The following is a 13,646-nucleotide window of genomic DNA, read 5'->3' as shown; positions in this document are numbered from 1 at the left end:
GCGCGACAGATCACATCACAGGGGAGTTGGAGAAGGTGACCATGCGCGAAAAGTATCGTGGGCAAGACCAAGTCCATACCGCCAATGGAGAAGGTATGAGCATTAGTCATATTGGTCATTCAGTAATAAAAACTCCCCACAAAAATATTGGTCTCAGAAAATTTTTGCATGTCCCTAGTGCATCAAAGAATCTCCTTTCCGTTCATCGCATTGCTCTCGATAATCATTTATTCCTTGAGTTTCATCCATTTTTCTTTTTGATCAAGGATCAGGTCACGAGGAAAATCCTCTATTGAGGTAGATGCGTTCGAGGGCTCTACCCGTTGATTCTGGAGCTTAGGAGATTGAATAAACAAGCCTGTGGTGTCACCAAAGTGTCTTCAACACGATGGCACCATAGATTAGGGCATGCATCATTTCCTTTGATTGAGAAATTACTTAGAAAGAATAAGCTCCTGTTTGTTGGTGAGCGTGATTGTGAAATTATTTGTGACTCATGCCAGCGTGCTAAAAGTCATCAGTTAGCTTATCCTATATCTACAAGTGTTTCTACCAAGCCTCTTGAACTCATTTTCTCTGATGTTTGGGGTCCCGCGCCTACTTCAGTTGGGCGCCACACTTATTATGTAAGCTTCATCGATGATTTTAGTAAGTACACGTGGATTTATCTCCTCAAAAAGAGATCTGATGTGTTTCAAGTTTTTCACAACTTTCAAGCACTTGTAGAAAGAAAGTTCAACTGCAAAATTCTAGCTATCCAATCTGATTGGGGAGGGGAATACAGAAACCTCAATTCCTTCTTCCAACAGATTGGCATATCTCACCACATATCGTGCCCTCATGCTCACCAACAGAACGGGTCCGCTGAGCGTAAGCATAGGCATATCGTCGAAGTAGGTCTAGCTCTTCTTGCAGCTGCCTCTATGCCATTAAAATTCTGGGATGAAGCCTTTCTCACCGCAGTTCATCTTATTAATATTCTTCCTAGTAGAGTCATCAACAATGAAACTCCGGTAGAACGCCTTCTTCACACCAAACCCGATTACAAATCCCTCCGAGTGTTTGGTTGTGCGTGCTGGCCAAATCTTCGTCCCTACAACAATCGCAAGCTCCTTTTCCGGTCAAAACAATGTGTCTTCATTGGCTATAGTCCACAACATAAAGGTGTTAAGTGCCTTGATGTATCCACGGGTCGTGTCTATATATCCCGTGATGTTGTGTTCGAGTTTTTCCTTTTGCACATCTCCACCCAAACGCCGGCGCTCTCCTTCAAAAGGAAATTCTTCTTCTTCCATCTCATCTCACCGGTTCTGATAATGGGGATGGTTTTACTACTAATGATCAATTATTGACTAATCCTCCTACTAATGGTGGTGATGAGTTTTGTGATGAAGCAGAAAAAAATGGGACAGAAAATGATGAAGAAATCGGCACAAAACTGTCATTTTATGCCTCCTGGATGCAGCAGCAGCGCCATCAAGGCAGATACGCCTCGGGATCAGGGCGCATCAGCCGCGGGATCCGAGCGTGACGGGACAGACGAATCTGCACCGAGCCCCGCGCCACGCCACGACAGCCGCGGTCCGTCCAATCACGGCGCGCCCGCGCGGGTGGACCACGCGCCGCCTGCGTCCGGTCGGTTCGGCCCCGAACCGCGTCACTACACGCGGCGCGCGCCTCGGCAGGATCCGGGCGTGGAGTCCCGCGCCGCATCTGCGGGGGCCCACTCATCATCGCCCCATCATGAGCCGGACGCTGCGGCTGGCGCAGCTGCGGGATCTTCTGTGCCGCCATCCTCCAGTACGTCACGCCCTTTGGCCGCAGAAGATCCCGCCTCGTCACCCGCGCCTGACGCACCCGACAGATCGTCTTCGGGATCTGCAGCTGATCCAGGCGCTGGATCTTCTGTGCCTGCCTCTTCGCCATCTCGGACCAGACTTCAAAGGGGAGTAATCCAACCAAAAAAACTACAAACATATAGCAAAATTTGGCTATGCTTGTAATACACATGATGCAGATACTGTTCCACGTACTGTAGCAGAAGCTTTGAATGATCCATGATGGAAAAGGGCCATGGAAGAAGAGTGCAAGGCGCTTGACTAAAATAAAACCTGGCATTTAGTCTCTGTACATCAAGGAAAAGGTAAAAATGTGATAGATTGTAAATGGGTTTTCAGAGTAAAGAAGAAGTCTGATGGAACCATTGATCGCTACAAAGCCAGACTAGTTGCAAAAGGTTTTAAGCAAAGGTATGGCTTAGACTATGAGGACACATTTAGTCCTGTTGTAAAGGCTGCCACTATTCGCCTTGTTTTGTCTATTGCCATGTCTAGGGGATGGAGTCTCCGTCGGCTAGATATACAGAACGCGTTTCTCCATGGTGTTCTGGAAGAGGAAGTGTTCATGCGACAACCTCCTGGGTTTGAGGACAAAAGTAAACCCCTTCACATTTGCAAGCTTGATAAGGCTTTGTATGGATTAAAACAAGCCCCCAGAGCATGGTATTCCAGGTTGAGCTCAAAACTTCAGGCACTTGGTTTTGCTCCTTCCAAATCTGACACCTCATTATTCATTTATAATAAGTCAAATACCTCCATATTTGTACTTATATATGTTGATGATATTATAGTCACAAGTTCATCAGATGAGGCTGTCACAGGATTGTTAAAAGATTTAAATTCTGAATTTGCTCTCAAGGATCTGGGAGACCTGCATTATTTTCTTGGCATTGAAGTAAAGAGAGCAGGAAATGACCTCTATCTTACCCAAGAAAAGTATGCAACTGATCTTGTAGCCAAATCAGGGTTGAAAGGTTGCAAGCCAGCATTGACACCTTTGTCCAGCTCAGAAAAATTGTCCTTGTCAAAGGGAGAACTCTTGAACCAAGAGGATAGCACCAGGTACAGAAGTATGGTTGGTGCATTACAATATTTAACCTTGACTAGGCCTGATATTTCTTTTGCTGTGAACAAAGTATGTCAGTTCCTTCATGCACCTACTACAGTACATTTGACAGCTGCAAAACGCATACTTAGATATGTTAAAAATACTTTGAGCATTGGACTAACTTTCAGCAAGTCACCATCAACACTTGTCAGTGCATTCTCTGACTCTGATTGGGCAGGCTGTCTAGATGACGGACGATCAACTGGTGGCTTTGCAGTGTTCTTTGGTCCAAATCTGATTTCTTGGTGTGCTAAAAAGCAAGCTACTGTGTCTAGATCCAGCACAGAAGCAGAATACAAGGCACTAGCAAATGCTACTGCTGAAATTATCTGGGTTCAGTCTCTGCTTAAGGAACTTGGCATACGCTGCAAACAAGCTCCATGCTTATGGTGTGATAACCTTGGTGCTACATACCTTTCTGCTAATCCAGTTTTTCATGCACGAACTAAACATATCGAAATAGACTTTCACTTTGTCAGAGAAAGGGTTGCTGCCAAGAAATTGGATGTTCGGTTTATTCATTCTCAAGATCAAGTTGCTGATGGATTTACCAAGGCCTTGCCTACAAGAAGTTTTGAGGAATTTAAGCGTAATCTCAACATGTCCAAGTTGTGATTATGGGAGGGTGTTAAACATAGTGCAATAGGCCATAGAGGCGCACCGGCCGAACCTGGCCTGGCTAGATAGATAGAGTCCATCTTGTTGTAACTTCTTATCTCTCTATCTCTCTAGATCTTCCTTGTTTCTCAAGATGTAATCCCAACAACTTTGTATGCTTATCAGGGAGATGCCCCTGTCTATATAACACGCAACCGTCGCCTCTAACGAGGTACGACGTTCTACGCTCGTTTACAGCCTCCATTTCCAAAAAAATTGATTTCGACCAAGTATCTGCTACTTGTCCTCTGCTCGGGTGTCGGGTCTCAAACATGAACCAGTCACTGGGTCTGTTTATGACAGTGTGCTTGTTTTTTGAATTTTGATTTTTGGGTGTTGCAGCGTGTGGTTATGGCCTTTCATCCGTATGCTTTACTTTTCTTCCGAGCATTCCAATCAGGATTTTCTTTAAACTTTGCCACTCTGAAATTCTGTCTCCAAAGAATCTTTTACTGTAATTTTGCAAACCCTCCGTCGTCTTCTCGCATCACAAGGCTGGATATAATCTTTCCCTTCTGTATTTCGGATGTGCTCCCCTTTTATTTTACTTTGCAGAATGTTTCCTGCTGATGACAGAGACAATTGAACTATATATCAAGAGGCATACATCCACCAAGTATAAAAGAAATACAGTACACAAGCAGGCAGACTGTATATGTTTCCATGAGAGAATCTGTGCCAACGTACTTGGAGCATGGGAAGATGCTACAAAATTCGATGCCAACGTTTCCGCTAAGCTGCGTACAATCCTCTGCATCCTGACTTAGAAGATCAAGAGCAAAGTATTTACAGGGAAGCAGTTCACAGAGAGCCTGTCTGCAGTTAGTTGTGAAGGGGAAAATGGCACTTGGTTCATATTCAGTCTTCATGTTGATCTCTGCTGGTACTTCATCTTCTTTGTGGTCGCAGTGGCAGATGCTTCCTCTTCTTATAACAGGTAACATCTGGGCCATCAAACAATCAATATGAACAGTGAGTTTACCTACAAAATCGGGGTCTGAGAACATATTCTAGCATCAACAAGTAACCTTGCTCTGCGCGAGGGGATTGGAGATGACTAGCGGTCATTGAGATGGATTTTGACTTGTTGGGGATTTAATCCCTTCCGATCCCCTTCAACCCCCTTGAAATCCTTTAGAACCGAACGAGGCCTAATACAACATTGTATCATAGCCCAGAGCCATGGGGCTATCAAGGTATTATTCTCCTCCACACATACATGGTGCAGGTATGTAGAGCATACGTACATCAAAATTCTTTTTTTTTAGAATCACCGGGGGAGGAGTCCCTCCACCTGAATATATTACTCAAAGTGGCCATTATGCCAGAGAGTGATCCGGTTTATAAGGGAAAGCAGATTGAAAACCTAAACAATTTGACCCCGTTTATAAGGAAAACCGGGCCGAAAACCGTACAAGTAACAAGGTTACAAGAATATGAGAAGAGTAGGGCGCCCACCAAAGGCAGGACATAGCTAGCAGACTAACAAGACCAACACCATAAAAGACACAAGTAGTTGTGGGGTGATGTCGAGGGACACAATACCAAGACTTTGCAAGGAACCTAACACACCGCACTGGCATGCATACCGAACCCACGGCGCAACACAGGAGCACCACAGTCAACGAGTGCCACGCACGAACCTTGACTACGAGCTCCGCCAGTGAAGTTCGGGACGATTAGCAAGTTGGGGAGTCTACTTGCGCGTCATTGAGCAAAGATGACCGAGGCAACACCAAGAGCACGAAGCTCGCCGCAACACAACGGCAGCCATGAGAGGGTCTTGAGCTTGCACAGCAAGAGGGACGACACAAAGGCACCGCCGCCGAACCCCTACAGAACACCACCAAGGACATGCATACGGGGTAGAGATGGCTGCTCCACAGCACGGAGGAGTGCTGTTGCCAGACCCCGACACGCACCACCTTTACCCAAACCAGTCACACCACCACCACCACCACCGACAACCCCACTGCTTGCAGCTAACCAACAAAACAACCTAGCCAACTTCTTGATGATACCTTCAAGAAGGGGTGCGACGCACGGTTGCGCCGCCATCATCGGTTCCAGGTAGTCCTGGAAGCAGAGTTTCCTCCGAAGTCGAGCAAAGGGTGGTCAAATCAACATTTTGACGACGCCTCCAGGAAGGGTAGTGGCGCCCACGGGCGTCACCGTCGTCGGCTCTGAACAGAGCATGGCTTTCGCCGAGTTGAGCATTCACACACCCTGTGAACTGATTATTCAGGGCACACCGCACCACCGCCCGCGCCTCATGGCAGCACCAGCAGCCACAGGATGCACTGGGCGCCATGAGCGCCCCACCAAGCACCGCCACCGGCAGCAACCTCCATCTCCCAGCCACACACCGCCATGCAGCCAGCAGCGAGCCGCCACCACGACACCGGACGGAGACACCTCCACGCATGTAACTCATCGGCAGGAGCAGAGTCCTTGCCGACCCAGCGGCCGAGGATGGCAGATCTGGACAGCGCCAGACCTGGACGCCCTAACTACGCAGCCAGACGAGCATCAGGCCAGCACCGCCGTGCGCCGCTCCACCACGACCACAATCGCACGCACCCAACCACACCTGCCGCCCGCCACCACCGCCCGCAGAAACCACCGGCTGACCCAACCTCGCGCCCGAGATCCGCCCCCGCCCCTGACCAGTCAGCGCCCGAGCAAGCAGCGACGAGCCGCTGCACACATGGGGCCGGGACTGGCCGGCAGGGACACCGGGACAACGCCGACGAGCGCCGCCTCCGCCCGCCTCCGAGGCCGGCCTCCCGATCCAATCTGACGCATCCCGTCGCCCTTCCTCTGACGAAAGGGAGGACGCGCGGAGCAGGAGAAGCGCCTCGCCGCCACCTTCCCCGGAGCGCGCGCGGCCTTTGCCGGCGGCCTCCTCATGTGGCGGCGAGACCGGGTGTGAGGAAGGGAGGGGAGCGGCGGCGCGATAGGGGCGCCCCCGTGTCGCCAGAGGAGCGTACATCAAAATTCTGATCCATCTAATGTTTGCACAGACGAGCTATCTATTTTGTGCCGACAATGAGTAGCGATAACATATGTACGTGAAGTCAATTCACCGAAAGAACTTGAAGCTTGGTGTCCAATATCATCAAATTCCTTTCTTTTCATGACACAAAGCGTAGCATTCAGACCATAGCATCAAGTATTTACAGACCTGGGGTACTCTTAAATGTTGTAACTTGCTCTATCACACAAAAAAATATAAAAAAGATCGAATCTGGGCATATATCAGGAAGCCGCTAAAATACAAGATGGGCACTTCCTGACTTAGCATACTGTGCGGCTGCATCCTGTCCGGTGTCCACTTACCTTGGTTGACATGACAGCAAACAGCAGGCATGGCAGAAGACAGTTTCAGACTGTCAGCGGTGGCCTTCTCCCTCTCAATGGTAGCCAGTATCGAGGCAGACATAGCGCACACGTGGTGGGATCATGTGCTTCCGGGGGCCATGGCACTGCTCACAATGAACATCTGAGCATATGAATTACAAACAAAGTATTTTATTTAAAAGCCACAGTTGAAGCAGGCGATATCATACATGGAGTAGTTCACAACCAGCAGTCCAGCATTTGCGAATAGAAGCAAGCAGTTCAAACAGGTAACGCAAAGGGGGAAATAGTCTGAAAAAGCAGAGGAAGCGCTGAAGGTTCATCTTGTAAGCTCAGAGTAGCAGCAGCAAACACAGGCAGTAGTACGTCTTGTAAACGCAGAGGAAACCCAGACCGTATTGTAGTATATATATATCGGCAGCGGCACGAACTTATAACTCACTGAATCGAATCTGCATAACCAACACCATTTCTTAAAGTAGTAAGATGAAATACGAGGGAGGAATCAAGTAGTGGTACAAGTAGTTAGTAATAGCTTGCACACATACCTACGCATTTCACGACCGGTGTGGCAGGTCAATCTCGGAGAGTATACCACCACCGATCCCCTCGAATTGCAGAACGGCGCAGCAACGCCAAGAAGTCGCTGGTGATTTCCCGGAAGGGTAGACGCTGGAGGGGCAGGAGGAACTCAACGCCAGATGGGACCTCCGTCATGCTGCTGAGGTTGACTAAGAATAATTCCTCCAGGCTAGCCATGGCGCCTTCTGCTATCCCTAGCCGACTCAGATTAGGCAGGTCTCTTAGAACGAGAATCTTCAGCTTGGGAAACCATCCCATGAGAAATGTCAGCTGCTCTCCGTTGTATGCTCTGCTGAGCTGTAGACGCGTAAAGTTTGACAACCGAGAAAGGGATGGCAAGGGGTCTTCTCTCAGCTGTGACCAAGATAGAACCAATGAATACAAGTTCTGCCCCTTAATGGCTTGGAGGAGAGAAGACTCGTCCAGCGCCCCTTCCGCTAGTCGCCCTCTCAAACTTAGCTTCTGCAGGTTTGGCAGGCAGACATTCAATCCGAGAATCTCGTTTTCATCACTTGCATTCACATCTAGGAAGGACAAATACTGCATCTGAACTAGAGACTCGCTGATACTTCTACAGTAGATTGCCTTCACATTCAGTAACCTCAAGCTTCTCACTTGCCTCAGCTCCCCTAAATGTCCAACAGAATCATCCTCTAATTCCAATGCTTGTAGCGTCTGAAGGTTTATTAGATTTCCAAGTCCATTGGGGATATGCACACTACCGCAACTTGCAAGCTCTCTCCAATCTGTATCAATTGTTTTCCGAGCAAATAAGTGCCTAAGCTTCTTCAGTTTCACAATCCCACTAGGGAGCTCATGTATATCAGATTCATAAAGGTCGAGTATCAACAAATTTGAAAGCTTCTGCACAGACTTAGGGAGCTTCTTCACTTTTGAATTACGCAAACCCAAATGACGGAGATTAAAAAGATCTCCAATAGCATCTGGAATCTCCTCGATAGGCAGCCCACTTAATTCTAACACTGTCATATATCTTGACTCCGTGCATAGCAGAGGTAGTAAAGTGAATGATGACTTGCTACCGCCCGGTGCAATGATAGTCCGAAGTTGGTGCATATTTGAAAATGGCTGTTGAATATCCTTCTTTAGTTTGTGAAGCACCAACCGAAGTCCATTCATCTCAAGAGACCCCCCACACTGATCCTCATAACTAACACCAAAACAATTCTTCTTGCACAAATCAACTGCGAGTTCACGTACGAGATCGTGCATTTTGAATTTCTTCATCCGACCAAATGAGTTTCTCTCAACAAGTTGCAGCATGTTTCTGTCAACCAACTCTTTTAGATAGCATTCTGCCACTACTTCTAGTGTGCTTTCACCCCTCTCCTCGATGAATCCCTCTGTTGTCCATAACCGTACAAGTTGTTTCCTTTTAAAATGATAGTCTCCTGGAAATAAGCTGCTGTATAGGAAACAACTTTTTAAGTATGTTGGGAGGTAGATGAAGCTTAGATGCAGAACATTCCTTATGTGGTCCAGCCTTGAATTGTTAATTATCTCCCAGCTCAGTTGTTCGTTTATTCTTCTCCATTCTTCCACGGTTTTATCACGCACACGCAAGAGGCTACCAACTGACACGATAGCAAGAGGCAAGCCTTTGCACTTGCTAACTATTTCCTTGCACAATGGCTTCAATTCTGTGGGACATTCATGATTTGTATCTCTTGGAAAGGCTTTCTTACAAAAGAGATCCCATGCCTTGTATTCTGGTAAAGCTTCCAGTGTTAAGATACGTCCTGGAGAGGCATGTGCGGCAACGCAGGCTTCCCTTGTTGTGAGCATCACTCTACTGCCCTTATCATTATGAATAAACATCCTTGACAAATCATTAAATGCTTCCGGATCCCAAACATCATCCAATATGATAAAGTACTTCCTTTGCTCCAGATATTTCTTTAATGTCTCTTCAAGGCTCATTATGTCCATAGCCAGAATGCTAGATAGAACACTGGCATTATCCTTAAAAAGTTCTTTAATCATATTTCTCAAGACATCTTCTCTAGAATAAGTCTAAGAAATGGAGACCCAGGCGTAGAACTGGAATTTTTCCCTCTCCTTCTTGTAGACATTTGCAGCTAAAGCAGTTTTACCAAGACCTCCCATTCCAAGCAGACTTATCACAGAGCATTCCAGATCATCACCTGCCAACCATTGCTGGAGTTCTTCTCTGTTTTTATCCACCCCCACTAGATCTTCTTCATCAAGGGAGCGTGAAATGTTTGCTAGATCTTGGGATCTCTTGACAATGTAATTTGAGTTGCTAGTACCCCCGTTGTTTATCATTCCAACCCGACGATTGTTTGTCTCTGACAAGTGTGAAAGTTCTTTCTCTATTTCCTTCACCTTGGAAGCTATCCTGTTCAAAGAAAGCAAAGATCTGGGCTTCTTGAAACCCTTCTTCAGAAAACAAAACAACAACCTATATCTTGTTCCTGCCCAACAAGATACAAGTACTCATCCACCATGTCCTCCATCACATGTGCTACTAAGCGTACCTCCTCCAACCAGACCTCATATACCTGATTGTTGCGACTACGAATGTCCATCTGACATAGAACCTCATGCATTATGCGAAGCTCCCTACCAACACGGCCCATACTGCCCTGTAGTTCTAGTAGTTGTGTGCCATACTTTCCAAACTGTACACTGGCCTGGTCTACAGCTGCCTTTGCCAAAGCAATTCCAATCTTTCTAATGGCTAGAAGAATCACAATCTCTGCCATTACTTTGAGAATTGCTAATGTCTCGGTGTTACGTCGTGGCCTAGTTGTGTATTCTCCTCTGTATGATCAGAATGACCACTGTAAAATGAAGTGATACGTTAATTACAAAAAAATAGTGAAATTATACTACTAGCAACTACGAAGCACCTGCAAAAACACTTCAAAACTCACCAAACACTTGCACTTGCCATAACACTTAAAAACTCTCCAACCACAATGGAAAAGTAAAATAAGTAGAACTTTCCCAAGAAATACTACTAATGTCTTAATTCATATTGGTAGCTTCTCTAACTAACCGAGATAGCCAAACAAAATTAGCTCTTTCGATAGGCATGTCCATGAATTTTAGAACACTTGAGATTGTTCTATAGTCAAGTATGGCAAACAGAATGTTATTAACTAGCAACAAGAACCAGTGACACTTCACCAAATAACCGCTCATGTATGTTCCTCTTCCCTATAAATATATATTAGGTTAAACACCCCAAATGTTGAAATCTGAACCAAGTCAAAGAGGAAACCAATCTGGCATACCTGCCGGCCTGCCAATATGCATGGTCTACTTCCAACTAACTTAGTTCAATATTTCCTTGTTATCTATGTAAGTAACATCCACAGATATATGGAGAGACTAATAGATAATGTTGTTGGTTAAGATATAAGAAAGAAAGTTGTAGCGCAATCAATAAATGAACAATAAAGCAAAACTACAGTATCATAGATGTCATTAGGCAAATCAATATGTACTCCCATGATTACAGTGACTCCGATTAAAAGGAGTCATCAATTTTCACTTCAGGAAATCCTCGCACAACAAGAATGTTCGCTTTATGAGGGTAGAATTTCCCACGAGCATATGAAATTTGCTAATATATTGGCACAAGAAATTTGCCAATATATTGTATCTTCAATGCAAAGCATATGCCTGGCCCAATTTCCCATTACCAACAAGCATTATCAACAGCGATGTTAGAGATTAATTCCAGATATTTTGGCTATCCAGGAGAAAGGATGACAACTACAACCTGAACATACATATATGCCAGCTCGCCAGATCTTGGCACCGACAAATTAAGCTCGTCCTTTTCCAGAAGAAATCTTATTCTGTTTATGTTGTTGGAAGAAATCGAAATCGAAATGCACCATATACTAGGTTTGTCAAGTTCAAAAGATACAACAGAAGTTAGTTTTATTTGCACAGAGGAAGAATGCTTTGAGTGCAACCTACGATAGGAAGGAAAGTAGTGAAGGATGATGCACCTGCCTTGTTATAGCTTAGATCTGCTCGGTCTTGGTAACCTCCTTGTGCACTTTTGAATCTGAAACCACCAGAACAATCTTCTCGAAAAAAGAAAAAGAGACATCATGGCTCAGCTGGTCTTGTTGTCATTGCAGCTTGATCGTAGCGATTCTGAACTGTCATGCAGTCATTGGCATGATCGAGAGTATGCAAGCTTGTTGCTGATGACAAGTTGCTGGATCTGATCTTCCTTCTTGTTTCTTTTACCCAGCAAAACTAGAGAGCAACCTGGCAGGAAAACTGCTCAATTTTTGTATCAACCCAGTTAAGATATTAACAAGAGACTACGAACAAAGCAAATTAAGGGCAACGCACCTTGATGGTAATCGGCGTAAATCCGGCTAGATTTGGACCTATGGCAACCTACTTGTGTCATCTGTCATGGCTTGGTGAGTGGGTAATGCTAGTCTCGTCGCTGAAGCCAACAAAGGACTAGCCAGAGAACCTGCAAGTAAAGTCAAGTTGATGCTAGTCTTCTTGTGATTGCATTTCAACTTTACTTTTTCCAGAGAATCTAAAAAAGCTCAATTGTTCTCGGACATGCTGCATTATTAGAAAGCAATAGACACTTCAAAGTTCCCTATGGTCCCCATGCATAAGGTTGCTTTACGGCGTGCGTATTGCATACAACACAGAGCAAGAGCTTTAACAGCCCAGCTAATGTGCAACCAAGGATTCCTGCTAATGTATTCTGCTGTTGGACTTTCCTTATGCGTATATGCTTGACTTGTGATGTCCTTCTTGTGCGCTTCAGAATCTGAAAACAGAGAGCACTGTCATGGCGTGGTGAGTGAGGTATGCTAGCCTTGTTAAACCCATCAAGAACCAGGCAGAGAACCTCCAAGTCAAGCATATGCTTGACTTCGTGAATGGGGAATGCTAACTTGTGACTAAAGCCATCAAGAACCAGAAAGAGAGCCTCGATGTCAAGCAAATGCTAATCTTCTTGTGGTTGAAGCTCAATCATTTTCTGACATGCTGCATTACTTGAAAACAGAGCACTGCGTCTGTGTGCAAATCCAATAACTTCTAGCAATTTGATGAATTAAAGGTGCTTTATGGTACTGTCATGATGGGTCCCTATGCTATGCTTGGTTGTCCATGTTCCATACTGTTATGGTGCTGCTAGAAGGAGGGCGCGAGAGGGCCGGCCGGGGGCTTTTTTTACCCACGGCCGGGCAAGAGGAAGGGATTTCCTTCTTAATTCTTGCTTGATTAGATTGATACATCTCCTCTCTTTATATAGAGAGGTTTACTTGACTCCCAAACTAGGCTTACTTGACCCCTAAGCAAGCGACCCTTATCTCTAATTAACCCTAAGACTAACGGGCTATACCGCCAGCCCAGGTCCAGTAAGCCCATTACGTACTCTAACACTACACCCCACCTGGACATGTATCTTGTCCTCGAGCTGCAGCCTAGCCAACTTATAACCATGACTCGACGCAACACAAACCTAACACCTAAAAATATGCCTTTTACATCTCGGCTTGTTTTATTACTCTCGACCTAAAATGGACTGGGACGCTTTATTTTGGACCCCTCAACAAAAAGTGGACACCATCCGCACGTCGGACGTGCACGTGTACAGCCACCTGGATCCCATGGACACCACCTGGACCAAAGGAGTGCATGTGTATGGCCACCTAGAAGTGGTCGCAAGAGCGACCAGCAGAGGCGCCCTCGCGGCGGCCGGCGGGCGGAAAGCAGTGGTGCTACGCGGTGCGCTCCTGTCGGTGACACCCTGCCTTCTCCCCGCCGGACGGCTGTTGGTCTGCACCGCATAGGGAAGAGTGGATGGCTTGCGATGGAGAATGACGAGGAGGGGCGCGCCCCCCCAACCGCCGATGTCGCAGACTTGAGGTCACTACCCGCGGGGAAAACAGCATGCCCGCCGCCCATGGGGAAACCGCATGCCCAAGATCCCCGACGCAGCGGACGAGATCGAGGTCCTTTGCGCAGCGAAGGGCAACTTGGAGGAGCGGCAGCTGCAGACCACGCATGTCCCGCACACGCCGATGTGCTAGGAGGCCGCGCGCAGCAGCCCGCAGCCT

General features: G+C 46.5%; 1 pseudogene; it reads right to left on the bottom strand.

The window, feature by feature from the left end:
* Positions 1 to 7,172: 7,172 nt before the first annotated feature.
* On the bottom strand, positions 7,173 to 10,382 carry LOC109772079 (disease resistance protein RPM1-like; annotated as a pseudogene).
* Positions 10,383 to 13,646: the final 3,264 nt, after the last annotated feature.

The sequence above is a fragment of the Aegilops tauschii genome, chromosome 7 (assembly GCF_002575655.3).
Source record: "Aegilops tauschii subsp. strangulata cultivar AL8/78 chromosome 7, Aet v6.0, whole genome shotgun sequence".
NCBI classification, from domain to species: domain Eukaryota; kingdom Viridiplantae; phylum Streptophyta; class Magnoliopsida; order Poales; family Poaceae; genus Aegilops; species Aegilops tauschii.
The sequence above is the reverse complement of the archived record's forward strand: the minus strand, read 5'-3'. Positions and strand labels throughout refer to the sequence as shown.